The following is a 22,304-nucleotide window of genomic DNA, read 5'->3' as shown; positions in this document are numbered from 1 at the left end:
ATTCGTTTGCAACTCTATATAGTTGTTCAACAGTAATGCTAATATGAATAAATGTTGTTATGCAGATTCGGGCATTTTCATTTAATTCAGGCAAAAAACAGCCTGTCCTTTTATGGGAGCCCGTACGCCTATGGTAATATAAAATTCATCAGTGCAGTACTATAACACAAGTGGATGGTGAAAAGAAGAAAAAACCTTTAAGAGAATTAGTTTCTTGCTAATTTGCCTTCACCTTATTAGTGACACAAAATCTATCAATGCAGAACTACTTGACAAAATTTGGTCTTTGGTCAAGCATGAAATAAGAATAATGTATTGTGACTATTGGTGAAGATTTGCTTGTCTTTACATGAAATAATACAGTGTGTTTTGAGACCATTGGGGAAGATGTGCCTCTCTCTACATGGGGTCTACAAGTGTCAATTACTGGGCAGGTCAGTTGGTGTGCAGCAATGTTACCAAGCCTTTGTCTTGCCCCAGAACAAAAGACCTTCACAACAATCACCGACATTTACAAGACAAAATTGCTTTTACTGGAGAAAAGTTGGCCAAGAAAGTGGGCTTGTCTGTCAGGTGAGACAATTGGGTGATGAGGAAAAGCTAGGTAAACAGGTGACAGGTTGTAACCGGGAATTATCCTCCATCAGACAGGGCTGGATGTAACAATGTGAAGGCCATTCATGGGGTAATGAGAAGCAGGGCTCCGTTTCCACAGTAAACACACTTTACGTAATCTTACACAGTCCAGCTACAGGAGTTGGTGTGGTTTGCAAGGTATTGGAAGCAGGGTTCCATTTCCACAGTAAACACACTTTACGTAATCTTACACAGTCCAGCTACAGGAGTTGGTGTGGTCTGCAAGGTATTGGAAGCAGAAGCTGTGCCTAACAGGACTTCAATATAAAAGCAGAAAAACTACAATAAATACCAGTTAGGTAATCAGTGGAGATAAGACATTGGGGCCTGTGTATGGGTAATGAGCTGACAATCCCTGGCTTCCCCTTTAAGGCAGGCTGCACAAACTAATAAAACTAACATTCAAATAAGACAGGGCTGGACTTTCCATTTCATTACAAGTGCAGTTTGGTGGGATTTATAAAGTAAATGAAGAGCTTAATGGAGATGAAAGATGAAAAGCAGTCTGAATTCTGGTTTTTGTCTCTTGATGAGGTGAACTAGAATCAACAGAAATGTTTTTGTGATGCAACATTTCGTTTCTTCTTTGATATGTGCTTTGATATGTGATATGCAACAGGTTTTCACAAATACAGTTTCAGCTACATATTGTAAAGACAGGATGGATAGATAAACATGTGCATGGATGGGTGGATTAATGGATGGATAAATGAATATACAGATGAATGAATGTACAGATGGATGGATGGATGGATGGATGGACATACGGACGGAGGAATTGATGGATGGATGGATGCACAGATGGATGGTTGGATAAACCCATCAAATAATAAATGCACAGTTAAATGCATGGATGGATGGATGAATGAATGAATGTACAGATGGATGGATGGATGGATGGATGGGTGGATGTGTGGATGCATGAATTAATGAATGTATGTTTATATGAATAAATGGATGGATGGACAGATGGAAGGATGAATGGGTGGACAGATTCAAACATTTATTTTTAAAGTACTTAAAAGACAAATATCAAACTACTGTAAACCTGTGAAAAATGCATACGTATAAATTAGCTCCCACTGTAAATGGATGTTACTTTCCTTTCTTTTGCTATTATCGTTATATTGCTGCTTGAATAACTTTAAAGTTTGTTTTGCTATTATCGTTATATTGCTGCTTGAATAACTTTAAAGTTTGTTTTGCTATTATCGTTATATTGCTGCTTGAATAACTTTAAAGTTTGTTTTGCTATTATCGTTATATTGCTGCTTGAATAACTTTAAAGTTTGTTTTGCTATTATCGTTATATTGCTGCTTGAATAACTTTAAAGTTTGTTTTGCTATTATCGTTATATTGCTGCTTGAATAACTTTAAAGTTTGTTTTGCTATTATCGTTATATTGCTGCTTGAATAACTTTAAAGTTTGTTTTGCCATTATCGTTATATTGCTGCTTGAATAACTTTAAAGTTTGTTTTGCTATTATCGTTATATTGCTGCTTGAATAACTTTAAAGTCTGTTTTGCTATTATCGTTATATTGCTGCTTGAATAACTTTAAAGTCTGTTTTGCTATTATCGTTATATTGCTGCTTGAATAACTTTAAAGTCTGTTTTGCTATTATCGTTATATTGCTGCTTGAATAACTTTAAAGTCTGTTTTGCTATTATCGTTATATTGCTGCTTGAATAACTTTAAAGTCTGTTTTGCTATTATCGTTATATTGCTGCTTGAATAACTTTAAAGTCTGTTTTGCTATTATCGTTATATTGCTGCTTGAATAACTTTAAAGTCTGTTTTGCTATTATCGTTATATTGCTGCTTGAATAACTTTAAAGTCTGTTTTGCTATTATCGTTATATTGCTGCTTGAATAACTTTAAAGTCTGTTTTGCTATTATCGTTATATTGCTGCTTGAATAACTTTAAAGTTTGTTTTGCTATTATTGTTATATTGCTGCTTGAATAACTTTAAAGTCTGTTTTGCTATTATCGTTATATTGCTGCTTGAATAACTTTAAAGTTTGTTTTGCTATTATCGTTATATTGCTGCTTGAATAACTTTAAAGTTTGTTTTGCTATTATCGTTATATTGCTGCTTGAATAACTTTAAAGTTTGTTTTGTTTAATGACACCACTGGAGCACATTGATTTATTTATCATCGGCTATTGGAAGGATGGAAGGAAATGGGTTTTTTAACGATGCACTCAACATATTTTATTTACATTCATATGGTGTCGGTCATATGGTTAAGGACTACACAGATATTGAGGAAGAAACTTGCTGTTGCCACTTCATGGGCTACTCTTTTCGATTAGCCGCCTTTGATGTACCAATCGTGGTGCATTGGCTGGAGAAAGAAATAGCCGAATGGGTCCACCGATGGGGATCGATCCCAGACCAACCGTGCATCAAGCGGATGCTTTACTACTGGGCTACGTCCCACCCACTTGAATAACTTGTCATTCTCTGAAACTTTGTCAATTTTCACATGTACTTTTCTTTATTTTATTGCTACCAATTTCTAGTGAAGTGGGTTTTTTCTCCAATAAATCTGAACGTATCTTTATCTTTATAAATGTTTTATTGTTACCACTGTACTGAGGACTTCTCCGTGCACTGGGTCCTGGTTTATGACTGTGTACAGGCATTGTATTGTGTACAGGATCACTTTGTTTATTTTCGACCATAAAGCATTAACAATCCATCCAATTACATGCAGTTATGTGTATCTTCAATATGCTTTAGCTATACATGCTAATCTAGTTCATATAAACATGTATTATTCTCCATAGGACACTCACAAGCTACTCCACTGTTTTGTGTTACAAATCATTTAGAAACAATTGACATACTTCAGTGTTGGTGGCCGACAATAGTAGTAAACACATACGTTTATTAAAATTATAGTTGTGTTTACATTAGTAGATGATATCATAATATAGTGAGGTGAGATTGTCAGATTACTGAAACTGTAGGTGTGATTCTAATTTACATTAGTAAATAATGTTATAATATGGTGAGGTGAGATTGTGAGTTTATTAAAACTGTAGTTTTGTTTGTATTTTGCATTAGTAAATTATGTTATACAATAGTTAGGTGAGATTGTGATTGTAAAACTGCCGTTGACTTAATTTTTCATTAGTAAATGTCATACTATAGTGAGTTTATTAAAACTGTAGTTGTGTTTGTATTTTGCTTTTCTAGATGAAGTTATAATATGGTGTGGTGAGATTACAACTTTAACAAAGAGTTATGAGTGTTAGAAATTTGTTACAGAATCTACAGACTGGTTCCAGGCTGTCTGTAATGTACTGGTGTCACAGGAAAGCTGCACCTTCTAGGTATGATTTACACCTCGTTGTCACCCCCACTAACAATAGCTGGGCCTGGTATGGCTAATGAAGCGGTCAGAAGTCAGGCTTGGCAACAGTATTTAATTGCATCCACTTCCTCATGGTCTGTTTGGAACAGTCACTGTCTGACTGTAATGTGTCTGTGGAGCGGCTGGATGGAACTAACCAGTCTGTGATTACATCAGGTAAACCAGCACACCACTTGACTTTAGTGGCTGGCAGTGAGGCAAGGTGCCACGCTTTATGATTATTACTGTAATTATCCACTCCAAGAAGGCAGTGACATGGTGTAAATTAATAGTCATTAAAGCTGGGGGACCATTTGGCCCTGTTTTCCAGTACAGAGGACCAGAGCCTTCCTTCACAGACCGAGGGGTTAATGAGCCCCAATACAACAGCTGTGAGTTAGCCATGTTAGTAACATGTTATGTCACACGGGTTAGTGCAACACTTAATAGATGATTTTGGTGTGTTGTTGGACTGGTCTCAGTGCTGAAGTTGTTAAGCCTTTGGTAGGTAATGGGTTCACATCCTGGTACTGGATACCACCCAGAAAGTGTTTTTAACAGCTCAATCGGTCACTACACTGACTTATCTGTCACTAACTATGCAGTCAATGCCCATGCCTGTAGGGTGAAGTTTGAAATGGGGTTCCATGATTTTTGTAAGGGGAGCAAGGGCCAATTTTAATATCTCTGTCTCTCTCTGTCTCTCTCTCTGTCTCTCTCTGTCTCTTCCCCTCCACGTGCTGTAACTTCACCATGGTGCAGGGGTGTAACATTCTCTTCGAGAATGGCCAATACAGCACAAATAAATTTTGAATAAAAGTCAGTATCTATCTGTGATATTTGTGTTTTTGCATGGTTCTTAATTTACACTGTGTTTTTGTTTAAATCTTGAATTTTTATATTGATGTCGATCAGCACTTTATTTGTTTGTATTACCATAGTTTGACACCCAATAGCTGATGTACTTTTTTGTGCTGGGGTGTCGTTAAACATTCATTCATTCATTCATTCTCACTGTCTCTCATTCAGTCTCTCTGTCTGTCTGTCTCTGTGTCTCTGTCTCTCTCTTTCTCTCTCTACCGGCCTCGGTTTCATTGTGGTTAGTCAACAGGCTGGTAGGTACTAGGTTCGGATCCCAGTCGACTCCAAACCCTGAGTGAGTGCTCTGCAAGGCTCAATGGGTAGGTGTAAACCACTTGCACCGACCAGTAATCCATAACTGGTTCAACAAAGGCCATGGTTTGTGCTATCCTGCCTGTGGGAAGCGCAAATAAAAGATCCCTTGCTGCTAATCGGAAAGAGTGGCCCATGAAGTGGCGACAGCGGGTTTCCTCTCAAAATCTGTGTGGTCCTTAACCATATGTCTGACACCATATAACCGTAAATAAAATGTGTTGAGTGCATTGTTAAATAAAACATTTCTCTCTCTCTCTCTCTCTCTCTCTCTCTCTCTCTCTCTCTCTCTCTCTCTCTCTCTCTCTCTCTCTCTCTCTCTCTCTCTCTCTCTCTCTCTCTCTCTCTCTCTCTCGCTATATATATACTAAAACGCAAAAGAAACGCAGGTCCTGAAAATGCGAAAGAATTGCACTTTGTAAAGCAGTATCTTTGGTGGAATTGAACCTCAACTGTGTTAAAGGACATGGCACACACCCACACCGCAGTCCCACCTGCGTGTCAATTTCATTACCTGTGTGACGTCACGAATTCTCAAAACACGTTGTTTGCACGTGCTGGATCATCCGTATCATGAATCCAGTGCAAACACACTCATTGAAATGCTTATAAAGCCTACACACCTGGATTTAATCGCATAAATTCAATTTGAGTAGTGACAGACAACAGAATCACATTTTAAAAATGCCGCGACTGACGCAACTCCAGCGAGGGATGGCCATCGGGATGTTGCAAGCCGGACAGACCCGTACTGCTGTAGCCAGACAATTGGGATGTCATGTTTCGACAATCGCACGCCTTTCTCAACGTCACCAAATCACTGGATCTGTGAACGATCGACCACGCACCGGCCGCCCGAGGGTGACAACCGCAGCCCTAGACCGGTACATCCGGGTGACCCACCTTAGGAATCGGATGCTGCCAGCAGCTAACACCGCTCACCAGGTGCGTGGTCCACGTGGTCCAGTGTCCGCCGATACCGTCCGACGCCGTCTGAGGGCAGCAGGACTCCGTAACCGCTGTCCTTATGTGGGACCAATATTGACCCCTCGGCACCGCCAACAACGTCAACAGTGGGCACAACAACATCAAAGATGGCGACGTGGCCAGTGGCAACAAGTTCTGTTTACTGATGAGAGCCGTTACAATCTTTCCAACGCTGATGGCCGAATCCGAGTATGGCGACGTCGACATGAACGTTACTCCGACTGCTGCGTTCTGCAGGCCGACCGATGGGGCGGGGGTAGTGTGATGGTGTTGGGTGGGTTCTCATTCAACCACAGAACACAACTTCATGTGTTCAGACAACGCGTTAATGCCGCCGTGTACCAAAATGACGTCATCAACAATCACGTCGTTCCCTTCTTTGCCGCTCACCCACGTGTGCGCTTGCTGCAGCAAGACAATGCCAGGCCGCACACTGCCAGGGCAACACAGGCGTTGCTGGCTCAGCACAACATCCCAACGTTGCCGTGGCCAGCCTTATCACCGGACATGGCGCCTATCGAACACGTCTGGGATGAAATCGGACGTCGCCTTCAGGCTCGCGGACAACCTCAGAATATGCAGGCGCTGGAGGCAGCATTGGTCCATGAATGGAACTCACTCCCTCAGGCATTCTTTCAACGGCTTGTCAACTCAATGAGGAGACGTTGCACTGCCTGTTTGAATGCCCAGGGTGGTCACACGCGATACTGACTTTGACAATGCTACAGGTCGTCTCTTTCACATTTTTAACATGGACCCCCACCCTACTTTATGACATGAAACAATAGCCAAAAAGGAATTCAATCAAAAATTTCCAACACCAATGTGTGCCGAATTGGTGTAGCTCCAAAATAAATGTTGAAATCTTCATTTTGTTTTGTTTTTTTAATATTTTATATCCAATTTAATGAGAACCTGCGTTTCTTTTGCGTTTTAGTATATATATATATATATATATATATATATATATATATATATATATATATATATATATATGCATTTATGATACACAGACAGATTTCAAACTTGAAGAGGTTAAATTCAACCATTTGTGTTATGTATATAAAATACTGTATCTACAATGAAATGGTGAATAGCATTATATAAAATAAAATATAATAATCAATGTGTGGTAAAGTAAAACAATATATTTATACCATATATATTTATATTGATTATAATCATAGTACAAAACATAGGTTTATATTTTAATATACTTTTACATTATTGTTCAGTCATATTTATAAAATATTAGTCGACTGCCAAATGAAGATACAGTTTGTTTGCTACTGCTAACTGTATTAGCATACATCAGTGTCTTCAGAATTATTGTCTACTTATGGTTGCTGTAGGTTCAAAACCTGACAATTTTAAATGTTATACTGACTGCTTCCAAGAAAAAAGATAAAAGATAAAAGATAAAAACTTTATTGCATATAGACATTGCACATACGGAACAGGATGCAAAATGTGTATGACTTATTGTGATGCAGTTATTACCCTTAGTACACTGTTAAAGGTGCAGACCCTAGATTCAGCCTGTGAAAATGGACACCAAGTTTAGTTAATCTACAAACATGCAACACACATTTGGATATGGTTATAACAGAGAGAAGCTAAAGTCTGCGATGTTTAAACTGGAAAATACCGTCTAAAAATAACTAGAGCTTGTCTCGATAACCATTACTTCTCAGACAAACATGAGTTTTTAGAATTTTAGAAAGCTGCATTTTGGAGTATTGCAAAAACCTGGTTGACCAGATCCACTTCATGGGTACGAAAATGAATATTCTAAATAATAAAATGTAAGTACTTCTAATTTAAGTTATCAAAAATGGTTTTAACAGTAGAAAATGTGTCATGGTGTTTAAAAACTAGGGTCTGTCACTTTAATACTATCATAAGCACTACCACTGCCATTAGTTTCTCTCTTGTATTAAAATAGTTTAACATTTTCACATAAGGAAATACATGTAATTCATTAGCATATGCAGAGTAAAATGGATGGGAACTCTATTTACACGCCCACCTCGGATTTAGCCTCTGACTCTGAGTAAAATGCGTATGTTTAAAGTAAATTTGCCCTATTAACACATGCAACTAATGTGCTAGGTTGAAGACAAAAGACAAGAGATGTGTCTTGCAGAGACTCAGCCCCAGGGAGGTGCCAACTTGGTAATGACTGTTGAGACAATCCTGGCACTTCACAGATGAGTACAATGCAAGGTGCAGGGCCCTCCCCCACTGACTAATTACCTATAATCACCTACCAGAGCTGGCTAATGAGTTAACATGTCTATGATTACATAACAGAGCAGCACACAGACATCTTTCTGATGGGTATATCCTCCATCAGTCACAACCCGTATAGTGATTAAGATATCAGAATTAAGGCTGGTAGGTATTGTGTTCGCATCCCAGTACTGGCTTCTACCCAGTGGGTAAATTTAAGGCCACTACATTGACCGTCCAAATAACCAAGGTGTGTACCCATGACAGCATGCTTCAACCATAATTGGATATAAGTTAAAAAACTATCTATAAATAAATGAATTAAATCATCAGTCATACTGAAACACAGTATCAACAACCTGTCTTAGTTAAGCCATTGTTAGGGAGGGAGGGAGGGAGAGGGAGGGAGGGAGAGAGAGGGAGGGAGGGAGGGAGAGAGAGGGGAGGGAGGGAGAGAGGGAGGGAGGGAGAGAGAGGGGGAGGGAGAGAGGGAGGGGGGGAGAGAGACAGAGAGTGAGAGAGAGAGAGAGAGAGAGGGAGGGAGGGAGGGAGAGAGGGAGGGAGAGAGAGACAGGGAGAGAGAGGGAGGGAGAGAGATAGAGAGAGTGGGTGTGAGGGATAGAGAGACAGAAAGAGTGAGTGAGAGAGAGATAGAGAGAGAGTGGGTGTGTGAGGGATAGAGAGACAGAAAGAGTGTGTGAGTGACAGAGAGAGAGAGAGTGGGTAGGTGTGTGAGGGATAGAGAGACAGAAAGTGTGTGTGAGTGAGAGAGAGAGAGCAAGAGAGAGCGAGAGCGAGAGAGAGAGAATTAGTTATTTTATGAAATAAAAGTGGGGGTTTTTCAAACCAAACTAATTCCAGATCTGTGACACTCTTTGCAGGTGCAGATGGTGCTGCTGTGATTTATGGAGGAGTTTAATCCCCACCCACATATTAGTGATGTAATGGCAGGCAACTGAGTCTGGGCCGGTGTCTGGAGTCCTGACAACTAGGTGAGAAGCCCACCAGCCCAGGAAATGCTGACAGTCAATGGGATGGAAGTGCAACTCTTTACAAGTTTACACCATCTTACAAGATCAAGGCTTGTGATGAAAGGACATTTGTCATCATAAAACACAGTCAGTGTAACTGACCAGATGGCCATGCCTTGGTGGTGGGACAAGTCACAGGAGTATGGGGAAACCGAGACAGATTTGGCAGAACTTCCCACACTTCCATGATCTACCACAAAAATCAGAAAACAACTAACCAGTTTATCCACTTCAGAAAAAAAAAGCGGAGGAAATTCACAAAGATACAAGAGTGAGCCATGATGAAAGGCCATGATATATATTTTCCCGTTTGCAGGAAGTTGTATAAAAAGATAGGTTGCCGGAAATTGAAAGTAGTAGATGGATGTGATAGAAGCAAGATTGATAAGATGATTTGTGTGTCCAGGACAATGTACTTGAATATTAGTTGTAAATAAAATAAATTACATTATTCCTCTTGTTGGTACTGCTTTAGAGAATGGTTAATTTCCTATAGCATGCGTTTAGTACATACTTTGTGTTTCACATATTAATATTATTATATATCTGAGAGAAATGAGATAGTGGATAATGGTATTTCAACCACTAATGTATAATGGTTTAAGTTTTATTTGCGCTCCCACAGGCAGGATAGCACAAACCATGGTCTTTGTTGAACCAGTTATGGATCACTGGTCGGTGCAAGTGGTTTACACCTACCCATTGAGCCTTGCGGAGCACTCACTCAGGGTATGGAGTTGGTATCTGGATTAAAAATCCGATTCCTCGACTGGGATCCGAACCCAGTACCTACCAGCCTATAGACCGATGGCCTAACCATGACGCCAGTGAGGCCGGTTTGTTTTGTTTAACGACACAACTAGAGCATATTGATGTATTAATCATCGGCTGTTGGATGTCAAACACTTGGTAATTGTTTTACTTAAGTAGTCTTACCTGGTAATGTATAATGGTTTACGTTTGTTTTGTTTAACGACACCACTAGAGCACATTGATTTATTAATGATCAGCTATTGGATGTCAAACACTTGGTAATTGTTTTACTTAAGTAGTCTTAGATGTAACATGATACTTTTTTCCATTTACAGAAAGGGATCTTTTACATGCACTTTCCCATAGACAGGACAGCACATATCAAGACCTTTGATATACTAGTCATGGGAACTGGTTGGGATGGGAGAAAACCCAATCAGAGAATGTGTCTGAAGTTCTATCCCCATTTACAGTCAATTTATAACAATTGTTGTTACCTATTTTTGAATCATAAATACATTTTCTAACTTAAATACAGCTGCATCATAATATGGGATCACAGGATCCAATTATGGATATATATATATATATTTTTTTAATTTCAGGTTTTTTACTTTGCAAAAAAAAGCATTTTAATAATAAAATTTTACAACTTTCGTAAACTTGCTAGTGATGTCTATGGAATGTGCCATGTAACATCCATTAGAATATTTATAGCACAGATTTACATAACATGAAATATGTCATATGACCAGCAGACGTAACAATAATCTCTTAAATCTGGCTGGACAATGGTCAGCTGGTCAGCTCAGACCACTCACCATTGTAATGTTGGGGTATTATATCGTATGACCAAGAGCTGCAAACAATAATACAGTCAAACCTGTGTTAAACAGACACCTACCATATAGTATTAAAAAGTGGATTCTTAACACAGGTGGCTGTTTAATACAGGTTAGGTTGTACTAGTTCAGGATTTATGTTAATAGTAAGATGGCCTCTTATGACAGATGGTTGTCTGCTAAAGGTGTGTGTTTAACACAGGTGGCTGTTTAGTCAGGTTTGACTGTAGTGTGGTATGACCAGTTATAATAATCGTGTATGAAATGTGGGTAGACATCGCCTGTTGACCAACGGTGCACTGGCGTTACATGTCTGTCTGGTTAAGAACAATGTGGGACAAACTACAAAGTCTGACCTCTACTTATCATAGACAGTTACCACTACCTCCACAGTCCCAAACAAACTAGGTGCAGATCCACAAATATTCCCAGGGTGGGGCACATTTAACAGAAAGAATGCCTTTTTACTACATACTCAAAACAATCCATGAATCCATTTTGTTAAAGCGGTGTCTCAGTAACATGATTGCATTGCACTGTATGTATAATATACGAATGTAGGGCAATTGCTCACCGGACAATACCTCACCGGACAGTATCTCACCAGACAATTGCTCACTGGACAATTGCTCACCAATAAAGTGAGAAATAGGACAATTGCTCACCTTTAGGTTTTTTTTATTAATAACATTTTATTTATTATTTTATTAATAAAAAATAACAGAATTTTTAGAAGGCATTGGAGTTAGGTAATCATGGTCACCTTTGATATTTTTTCTTTTGTTAATAAAAAAAACCATAAAACATAGAATTTCTAAAGGCACAACTTCAAAGTTGTGTTAATTACACAATTCACTTAATTAAAGTTTTTGAGTTACTTTTTAGCCTTTAATCATTACTCTATTGAACTGATCTGCTGAACTTGTTTAAAATATAGCTGATTTAGAATTAATTTTTGTTATTTTATTTATAGGTGTTTAATAAACTGAGGTTACCATACCCACTGATAATATCAGAGATTCCCACTCCCACCCAACCATTTACACACACTTCAACCTAAAATAAAATTTTATTGATAAAAAAAATCAGCAATTGTGGTGAGCAATTGTCCTATTTCTCACTTTATTGTCCAGTGAGGTATTGTCCGGTGAGCAATTGTGCGTACTCCATAATATACTGACAGAAAGAAATTAGGGAACACATGAATAATAACCAAATACTGTAGATCCTGAAATTAATGCGATCATAATATTAATGTGAAAAATGCGAGATCGGGTTATTCACATTAATAATATGACACATTTATTTCTATGTTTTTGTCTACGTACCCCATGTTATTAAAACAAAACAAAGATTAAAATTCTAATATATTTATAAAACACAACTGGAAAACAATTCATCATAGGCGAGACAGACTAATTGTCCAATAGTTCAGCAAGCTGCCAGCCACGTGTGAAGTTTGCAGGGTCTTTGGCCACCATGTGGCCTCAGATTACAGTTATCTTCCCATTTGGTTGTCCAAAATCCGGAAATTTGACCGCGCAAGTAGTCTGCTGTTTGACTGTGATTATTTCATGGCAGACAGCTATGAAGTGGCAACTGTTTGACTGAAGTGACAGGGGATAGCATGTAGTTTGTAAACATGTGTAACTTGTTGACATTGAAGACTTGTTTGTGGTAATTCCGGCCCATGCAAAAGTAGTGCTTTTTGTGTAAAATGGGTGTACTCCGGCCTGGTTTAGAGGGTGTGTCTGTTTAAACCAATATGCTGGGAGAAAGAGCTGGACAACAGGGGTTGTCCTTTTCAGGGTATGTGTCCCCCATGCAGGCAAAGGTACATACACAGCTTCACTGGCCTGCTGATATTAATAAAAATGTTATAGCCACTAAGGCTATATAGAAACATATAGTGAAATTAATTGTGGTCTGAGGCCATGTCAATAGCCAACACGATCCATCGTGCGTGATTGTGTTTTAGCACGCTAATTCTGAGGTCCACGGTTACTTTGTTTTTACTGTTCAAGTTTGATGCAACTTTGTCGGCATCCCACTGGGTGAATTGTTCTTTCATTATGACTTTGAAATCACCATTCACAAATAAAGATACAGTTGTAATAGTACATACATTTAGCTAAATATACACATTACGTAAATGATTGCTAAAAACATATGCTTTGAGTTGATCTCAACAAAAACACTAGGGACTAAACAGGGTAATTGATGTGTGCACAGACATGTTAGTGAGTTGATCTCATTGAAGAGACCTTGAACTCGGATTTAACAGAAAAGTACACAGACATATGTTAGAAAAGTAATATTTCAAAGGGAGGCCACTCGCATTAATTTTATGTTTCATTTTAGTCTTCCCACCGTCACTCGCATTAATTTAAGGATGCGTTAATTTCAGGATCTACAGCATTGACTGCAACCAAAACATTTATCCACAGTATCAGTATGTTAACTGTGTGACTGACAGTCAGTCCTATATCATATCTCTGTATTTTATACAGTAACTAGTAGTGAATTAAATTTGGTCTAAAATACCATGCATTCCCTTATGTTTTTTCCATCAGTATATTTGGTCATGTTACAGGGTATTTTGGTCACTATAGGAAAGACATTATTATTCGTCATAGTAAAAGAAAAGGTTTTGCATCAAAACTAATTTTTTAGGAAGAATTTGAAAAATCCAACAATTTTTATGGCATATAGTCACACATGTTCACTTGATCTGCTCCCAAACAGTTCACCTCAAAGGAAAGAATCTGATTTACAGCACATATACCCAATGATTTGATTGTATTAAATACTGTTTAACTAATATACCGGCCTCGGTGACGTCGTGGTTAGGCCATCGGTCTACAGGCTGGTAGGTACTGGGTTTGGATCCCAGTCGAGGCATGGGATTTTTAATCCAGATACCGACTCCAAACCCTGAGTGAGTACTCTGCAAGGCTCAATGGGTAGGTGTAAACCACTTGCACTGACCAGTGATCCATAACTGGTTCAACAAAGGCCATGGTTTGTGCTATCCTGCCTGTGGGAAGCGCAAATAAAAGATCCCTTGCTGCCTGTCATAAAAGAGTAGCCTATGTGGCAACAGCGGGTTTCCTCTAAAAAAAACAGTGTCAGAATGACCATATGTTTGACGTCCAATAGCCGATGATAAAATAAAAAATCAATGTGCTCTAGTGGCGTCGTTAAATAAAACAAACTTTACTTTGTTTAACTAATACTAATCCACCGATAACTTTTATTTATTACATGAAGTAATATATAATGATAACATGTTTAATTGACAGAGTACCAGTATTTGGAATTTCTATTTGTATTATTAGAAGTGATGTGCAGCTCAGTCTACTGGGATACATACACTAAGGGAAGTAACTGTTCAGTTTGTCTATGATGGGGAGGTGTTAAGAGGAGGAAGAATAACAGTTTGTCATAGTCTTAGTCATTTCACACACTAACCTACACCTAAAGAATTTAAAATATAACAATAAGTTAAAAACTGGCCTCGGTGGTGCAGTGGTTAAGCCATTGGATTACAGGCTGGTAGGTACAGGGTTCACAGCTCGGTACCGGCTCCAATCCAGAGCAAGACCTTTTTCTCTCTCACTAACCACTAACCAACTAACAACTAACCCACTGTCCTAGACAGACAGCCCAGACAGCTGAGGTGTGTGCCCAGGACAGCGTGCTTTAACCTTAATTGGATATAAGCATGAAAATAAGTTGAAATGAAATGAAGGAAGGAAGTTAAATCTTTGAATTTCTGACTTAAAAGAAATTAAAAAAAAGTTTCTGTCTCAATCACTGAATTTGTTCACTGTTTCGTTAATATAATATTAACATAATCAGCAGAAAACTGCAGCGTTCAAAAGCAAGATAAAAGATAGAAACAGTTCCGGTAAAAAGCCAAAAGTTAAAAGGGCAATCATATCACAGGATAAGCCAACTGGAAGAAGTGTATTACATTTAAAAAAAAAATTTTTTTATATAATATAGTACCAATTTTTTTATTTAAAACAATATCATATCTTGTTTATCAGGCATTTAATTTTTAAAGGCAGGTAACTGTTTAATCAAATCAGTTTTATAGTGTTTCAGTATGCATGTTCCAATGTCATGACCCACAGGCCTTGGAAGTTCTATAGCCCAGTCAGTACCAAGTAGATACTGGTAGCAATTCTAGACGTAAAATAGCTTCCAAAAATAGCCACATGTCATCTATTAATAAACTCACTGACACATCCCAAACATAGGAAAATTTATGCATATAATTATTATTAATCAAAGTTGAAAATGAGAAAATGAAAGGTCTTTTTGTGACTCTCTGAATGACAGAACGGCTTGCATTGTTTGTGTTTTAACAAGATGCTGGAGCCATTCTAACATTTCCATCCCGGGACTAATAACTCAGTAATTTATGCATAAAGCAGTTTTTGTCAATATTATTGCAACAAATCTTGTAGAGTAATCAAGCAAGCCTTAATCCCTGGCTTATTCCATCTTCAATCTCAACAAAAAAATTCAATTTAGATTTGAAAATTAACAGCAAGTGGTGTAACGGGGAGTCTGATCGCCTAGCAACTGGCCATGATGTGGATTTCATTTTGGCGGTGTAATCGTGCATGAGCAGGGGATGTGGAGGCCATTGTGTGTCAGCCTATTCAACATGGACCCGAGGTTTTTTTAATGTTCGTCTCAAAAGACAGGATGTGATTCAACAAACTTGCCCAAAGCGTGGTCCCGACTCTGTGCGAGATGAATGAATGAAACACAACTTGAATACTCATTGAATGAAGTGTTGTTCCTTGTTTATTGAAAACTTTTATTCTCCTGCCCAGTGCGTAATGATCCCCGTTCATAAACACTAATGTGGCAGACATATTGTAATTTTGTTTGAAGAAACTGGCACCTTGCTTCTTACTCAAACCGCAATTGAGGGAGAAAATACAACCACAATTGAAAAACGTAACAATACAGAGTTAAAAGAAACCTCAGTATTAACATTAACCACCAAGCATAAATAATACGAAAGAACTTTTAGAGGGTTTTTTTAAGAATTTGTAAAGAATCTGCTTGACAAGCCGTTACTTGGGAGGGAAGGATGATCCTCCAACTGGCAAAGTTGATGTTTCATAAAGATTTCAATCAAATAAGGCCCTGAAAGTCACTTATTTCAGACACTAAATGATGAAAGATATCTATAGCTATAGCTATAGAACACAACAAAATATACCTTTAAGTCTCGTGCTACACTCGGTTGTCACTTGCATAGATTCATTTTAGGGACTATGAACGCATGTTCTTCCTACTCAACTACCCACTGGGTTACCAGTACATATACTCAATAAATGGCATAGTCACACAACATGTTTAGTGCTGGATTCTCATAGAGGGAGTTCCTGGTTCAAATCCTTTTTGTGGAGGTTGATTTTTGTCTATTATAAATGTATAAAAACATGTATATATATATATATATATATATATATATATATATATATATATATATATATATATATATATATATATATATATATATATATATATACACACACATGCCCTCTGTTTAATCACTTTATAGACATTTCACAAAAAGCAATTTGTAGATAAAATCTTTCTTATTATAAACACAAAGAATGTTTGTTCACATGATTGTTAAATCACTACCCACAAAACGTATCATCAAAATTTGATTATAGGTAATTTAAAACAACAACAAAAAACACCTTACAATATTGACTTTTTTTTCTGTCATTTATTTTCTCAATGTATAAGAATCATGCATTGTTTTCCTTCTTAATTGAGCAACTATGTCATTTGTTCATGGTCTTTGTTACTCTCTCAGTACAATAATGTCAAGAGGACTGGCAGATCAAAAGCAATCAGGCACCAAGGTAGATGTATTATGTGTTGTTTACCTGTCACGTTTCTGTGGTCCTGTCTTAAGACTTAAGCAGATATCCCCAGGGAAGATCAAACATTTGTTGCCATGCAATAATTCTTTCTCATTTTCCTATCACCCCAATCAACAATTAGTACACAGTGCTTAGCTAGGCCAACTAATTAAAGAGCGTGCCAATGTTTGCGTTCGGGATATAGATAGCGGCTAACCAGGACAATTCAGACTTCACTGATAGCTATCACGTCTTGAGGGACAAATGGGTAAAACAAGGCTGATTACCACCTGCCAGAGTGACAGGTAATATAAGTTTTACCTGGACTAATGTAAGGGATTTTGTCGTTATATAACTGGGATAGTTTGTGTTGGTTTATCCTGGTGCTACATGTGGCTCTTAATACTGTGAAGTGGGACTTATCTCGGTGCCACATAATGTGCCTCAGGTGTCAAGGGTTGTAGGATCAATCCTGTCGGTTCTGCCTGTGGGTAATGGTTAAACAATTGGACTTGAGGCTGATAGGTACTGGGTTCATCTCCCATCCAGGACAAGTTTACTGATTTATTGGGTAGGTGTAAGACCACTACACTGACTTCTCTGACACCCCCCTGCGTGTGCTGTAACCTCACCATGGTGCAGGGCTGTAACATTCTCTTTGAGAATGGCCAATACAGCACAAATCCCATTGTTTTCTTCGAGATACAATTGGAATTTTTAATAAACGTCAGTATCTATCTGTGATATTTCTATTTTTGCACAGTTCTTTACACTGTTTTTATTTAAAACTTGAATTTTTATATTGATGTTGATCATCACTTTATTGTTTGCATTACCATAGTTTGACACCCAATAGCCGATGTATTTCTCGTGCTGGGGTGTCGTTAAACATTCATTCATTCATTCTCTGTCACTAACTACTTACACCTAAACATTCACTCACTCTCCTGAACAGAGAGTCCAGAAAAAACCCAATCAGTTGATCCATCGAGATGGTTCGATCCTGTGACTCAAGCACTTCAAGCAAGCACTCAACCGACTGAGCCAAATCCTGTTATTTACGGTTATATGGCATCAGACATATGGTTAAGGACCACACAGATTTTGAGAGGAAACCCGCTGTCGCCACTACATGGGCTACTCTTTCCGATTAGCAGCAAGGGATCTTTTATTTGCGCTTCCCACAGGCAGGATAGCACAAACCATGGCCTTTGTTGAACCAGTTATGGATCACTGGTCGGTGCAAGTGGTTTACACCTACCCATTGAGCCTTGCGGAGTACTCACTCAGGGTTTGGAGTCGGTATCTGGATTAAAAATCCCATGCCTCGACTGGGATCCGAACCCAGTACCTACCAGCCTGTAGACCGATGGCCTAACCACGACGCCACCGAGGCCGGTCCATTAATAAATTAAATGAATTGGCAAACAGTACACAGGCTTACAAAACTGACTCCCCACAAGATTTATATGTTATTTAAATGAAAGATAATTACAACATACCGATATTTTTGCCATTTACTACTCACCAGACTATTATAGAGCAGGGCCTACAAAGTTTGTTTTGTTTAACGACACCACTAGAGCACATTGATTAATTAATCATCGGCTATTGAATGTTAAACATTTGGTAATTCTGACTCGTAGTCATCAGAGGAAACAAGCTACAGTTTTCCTAATGCAGCAAAGGATCTTTTATATGCAGTTTCCCACAGACAGGAAATCACATACCATGGCCTTTGTCCAGTTGTGGTGCACTGGTTGGAACGAGAAAAAACCCAATCAGCTGAATGGATCCACCGAGGTGGTTCGATCCTGCAATGCATGTACCTCAAGCGAGCACTCAACCAACTGAGCTAAATCCTGCCCCCTGTCTGTGTTATGACACAAGAGATGGAAATTTGAAGGACCAAAGGGATAGAATCTGCTAAGGGGGATTCAGGAGCATGCTCACCCCAATAACATTTTGAATTTCACGTATTCAAATACAGCATTTCCATCCTCCTAAGCACAATAGCTGGGGAAAGTAGGGCAGGGAGATGGCCTCTGTGGTCCCCCCTGGTCCACGGTCCCTGTAAAAGACATGTACATATATATATTTGACCCATTCTAGTAAATGTGTCAATATCATTTGAAATATGACAGTGTGTTTTTGCCATGACAGTAACCGAAATCTGACTGCAACACCTCATTAATCACGAGTAATCAGTAACAAGTGTAATTTAAAAGTTCATGTTTATAATTTGACAAAATGAATACATGACATTTATCTCTAGCCCTAGGTGCACACATTATGAGGAATGTGTGAATAATCAGCAGGAAGTGAGCACCGGTCTAATTAGTTTTGAATATCTGCTAAATATCACCGAACATGAGCAGTGGTACACTTCTAGGCTGATTATAAACTATATGTAGGCCTACTTGTATTACATCTAAAACACTATAGTTATGTAAATGTTTAATTGTTGAAGCCACATGATTATAAATTATGATTATCTCCCAGTTATGGGCGTTTCTGTGAGATGTTTGATTTTATGCTTTCTTTAACTTTCTGTACCAACTTTAAAGAAAGATTTCAATGTCTTCTTCAAGTTTGCTGGTTTCTAATCATTTAACTTTTATAGAACATGTTGTAAGCAATCATGTAAGAAGTACACTTAATGTGTTCTGTGTGGGGGGAGGGGTTAGTGGCTTCACCTTCTTAAAATAATGCATACAGTCATGCATGTTTTGTTCCATTTCTAAAATGTAAAGTCCTCTTTGATCTGAAGGGACAAGATGTAAGAGAATGCACTGACCCATCTGTTATGTGACTACAGTCTACACAATGTAAGAAACTCATTTTGAATAGACTTTCATGAATAAAAATTAAATCATTTCTATTATTGCATTTTAAGTCTAGTCATGTTGTCGTGTAGGAAACAAAATTATGCAAGCATTTAGAATTGAATCTGTATAAAACTTTTAAAAACATAAATTGCTAGTAAGTAGTTCTGAAGCACCACTGAAATGTTCATCACAACTAAAATGTACATCACCAGTGAAGTGTACATCACCAGTGAAGTGTGCATCACCAGTGAAGTGTACATCACCAGTGAAGTGTACACCACCACTGAAATGTTCACCACTGAAGTGTACATCACCACTGAAGTGTACACCACAACTAAAATGTACATCACCAGTGAAGTGTACATCACCAGTGAAGTGTACATCACCAGTGAAGTGTACATCACCAGTGAAGTGTACATCACCAGTGAAGTGTACACCACCACTGAAATGTTCATCACCACTGAAGTGTACACCACCACTGAAGTGTACACCACCACTGAAGTGTTCATCACCACTGAAGTGTGCATCACCAGTGAAGTGTGCATCACCAGTGAAGTGTACACCACCAGTGAAGTGTACACCACCACTGAAATGTTCATCACCACTGAAGTGTACACCACCACTGAAGTGTTCATCACAACTAAAATGTACATCACCAGTGAAGTGTACATCACCAGTGAAGTGTACACCACCACTGAAATGTTCATCACCACTGAAGTGTACACCACCACTGAAGTGTACACCACCACTGAAGTGTTCATCACCACTGAAGTGTGCATCACCAGTGAAGTGTGCATCACCAGTGAAGTGTGCATCACCAGTAAAGTGTACATCACCACTGAAGTGTACATCACCAGTGAAGTGTACATCACCACTGAAATGTTCATCACCAGTGAAGTGTACACCACCACTGAAGTGTTCATCACCACTGAAGTGTGCATCACCAGTGAAGTGTGCATCACCAGTGAAGTGTTCATCACCAGTGAAGTGTACATCACCACTGAAGTGTTCATCACCAGTGAAGTGTACATCACCACTGAAATGTTCATCACCAGTGAAGCGTACATCACCACTGAAGTGTTCATCACCAGTGAAGTGTTCATCACCAGTGAAGTGTACATCACCAGTGAAGTATACATCACCAATGAAATGTTCATCACCAGTGAAGTGTACACCACCACTGAAATGTTCATCACCAGTGAAGTGTACATCACCAGTGAAGTATACATCACCAATGAAATGTTCATCACCAGTGAAGTGTACATCACCAGTGAAGTGTTCATCACCAGTGAAGTGTACATCACCAGTGAAGTGTACATCACCACTGAAATGTTCATCACCAGTAAAGTGTACATCACCATTAAAGTATATGTCACTGAAGTGTAGAACACCAGTGAAATGTACGCCACTATTGAAGAATACCTCATCACCAAAGTGCATCTGACAATTGAAATGCATGTCACCACAATATCATGCTTCACCAATGAATAATACCTCATTACTGAAGTGCATGTCACATGAGTACACTTCACCATTGAAGTACCCTGGGGTGCAGGTGGTTGTATGTATATAATAAACCATATTTACAGGTGTTAGCTATAAGTATATAGTTGGCATTTTGTACAATAAAGTTTCTTCCATGTTGTCAAGTGAAAGATTGGTTTAATTACCAGGTGTCTAGTTTCTCCCCATCCACTGTGTGTAAGTGGATAACTTCTGACACAGTGTGGGAAGAGGTGTGGGGGTGCAGCATCACTCAACAGGTTATCTCAGAGAGGACTCCAATTAGCAGAGAGGGAGGAATTCTACAGGTCAGAGGCAAATCACCAAAAACCTTTGATGAACATTCGTACTGCTGCAACAATTAGAGACAGCTAGCCACATGCTTTCAATTAGTGGACATCTCCCAGGGTTTATCAGGTGGAATTTACAGCATCTCCACAGAGACTGCTGTTCCATCAGAGAGGTTCGCTGATACCCTTCATGTAGCAAGCAGCAGGTTATGCACTATTTATGCTAATATACACCTGTCTGTGCACATTCTGCCTAACCACTGACAAGCCACGAGCATGCCCATGTGTAAATCTAAACTCACACAGCAGTAATTGCCTGTGTAATTATATTGGGGCCAAACAAGTGATCAGAGACAGATTAAAACCTGATTACAAGCAGATCTAAAAATGTGTGACTTTTACACATCTTTTTACACTGTTCTGTGCAGCCCTTTACAAACTCCACCTTCAGAAGAAAATATTTCTTGTCTAATGTCAAAAAGTTAAAGTTTATTTTGTTTAACAACTTCACTAGAGCACATTAATAAATTAATTATTGGCTATTGGATGTCAAACATTTGGTAATTCTGACCTTTAGTCTTTAGAGGAAATTTGTTACATTTTTACATTAGCAGCAAGGGATCTCGTATATATTTTTCTCCACAAACAGGACAACACATACCATGGCCTTTGATATGCTTGTGAGGCATTGGTTGTGTCGTGGGTTTATCAAGGGGATTCAGTTCTTCTATGATCCAAGCACCTCTGGTCAGTTCTTTAC

General features: G+C 38.6%; 1 long non-coding RNA gene across 1 annotated transcript; it reads left to right on the top strand.

Moving 5' to 3' along the window:
* Window positions 1-447: 447 nt before the first annotated feature.
* On the top strand, window positions 448-9,876 carry LOC121370045. Its single transcript, XR_005957656.1, has 2 exons — window positions 448-573; window positions 9,276-9,876. It is a non-coding gene; the product is annotated as an uncharacterized LOC121370045 (long non-coding RNA).
* The last annotated feature ends 12,428 nt before the right edge of the window (window positions 9,877-22,304 follow it).

Source organism: Gigantopelta aegis, chromosome 4 (genome assembly GCF_016097555.1).
Source record: "Gigantopelta aegis isolate Gae_Host chromosome 4, Gae_host_genome, whole genome shotgun sequence".
NCBI classification, from domain to species: domain Eukaryota; kingdom Metazoa; phylum Mollusca; class Gastropoda; order Neomphalida; family Peltospiridae; genus Gigantopelta; species Gigantopelta aegis.
This window is presented reverse-complemented; position numbering and strand designations above follow the sequence as displayed.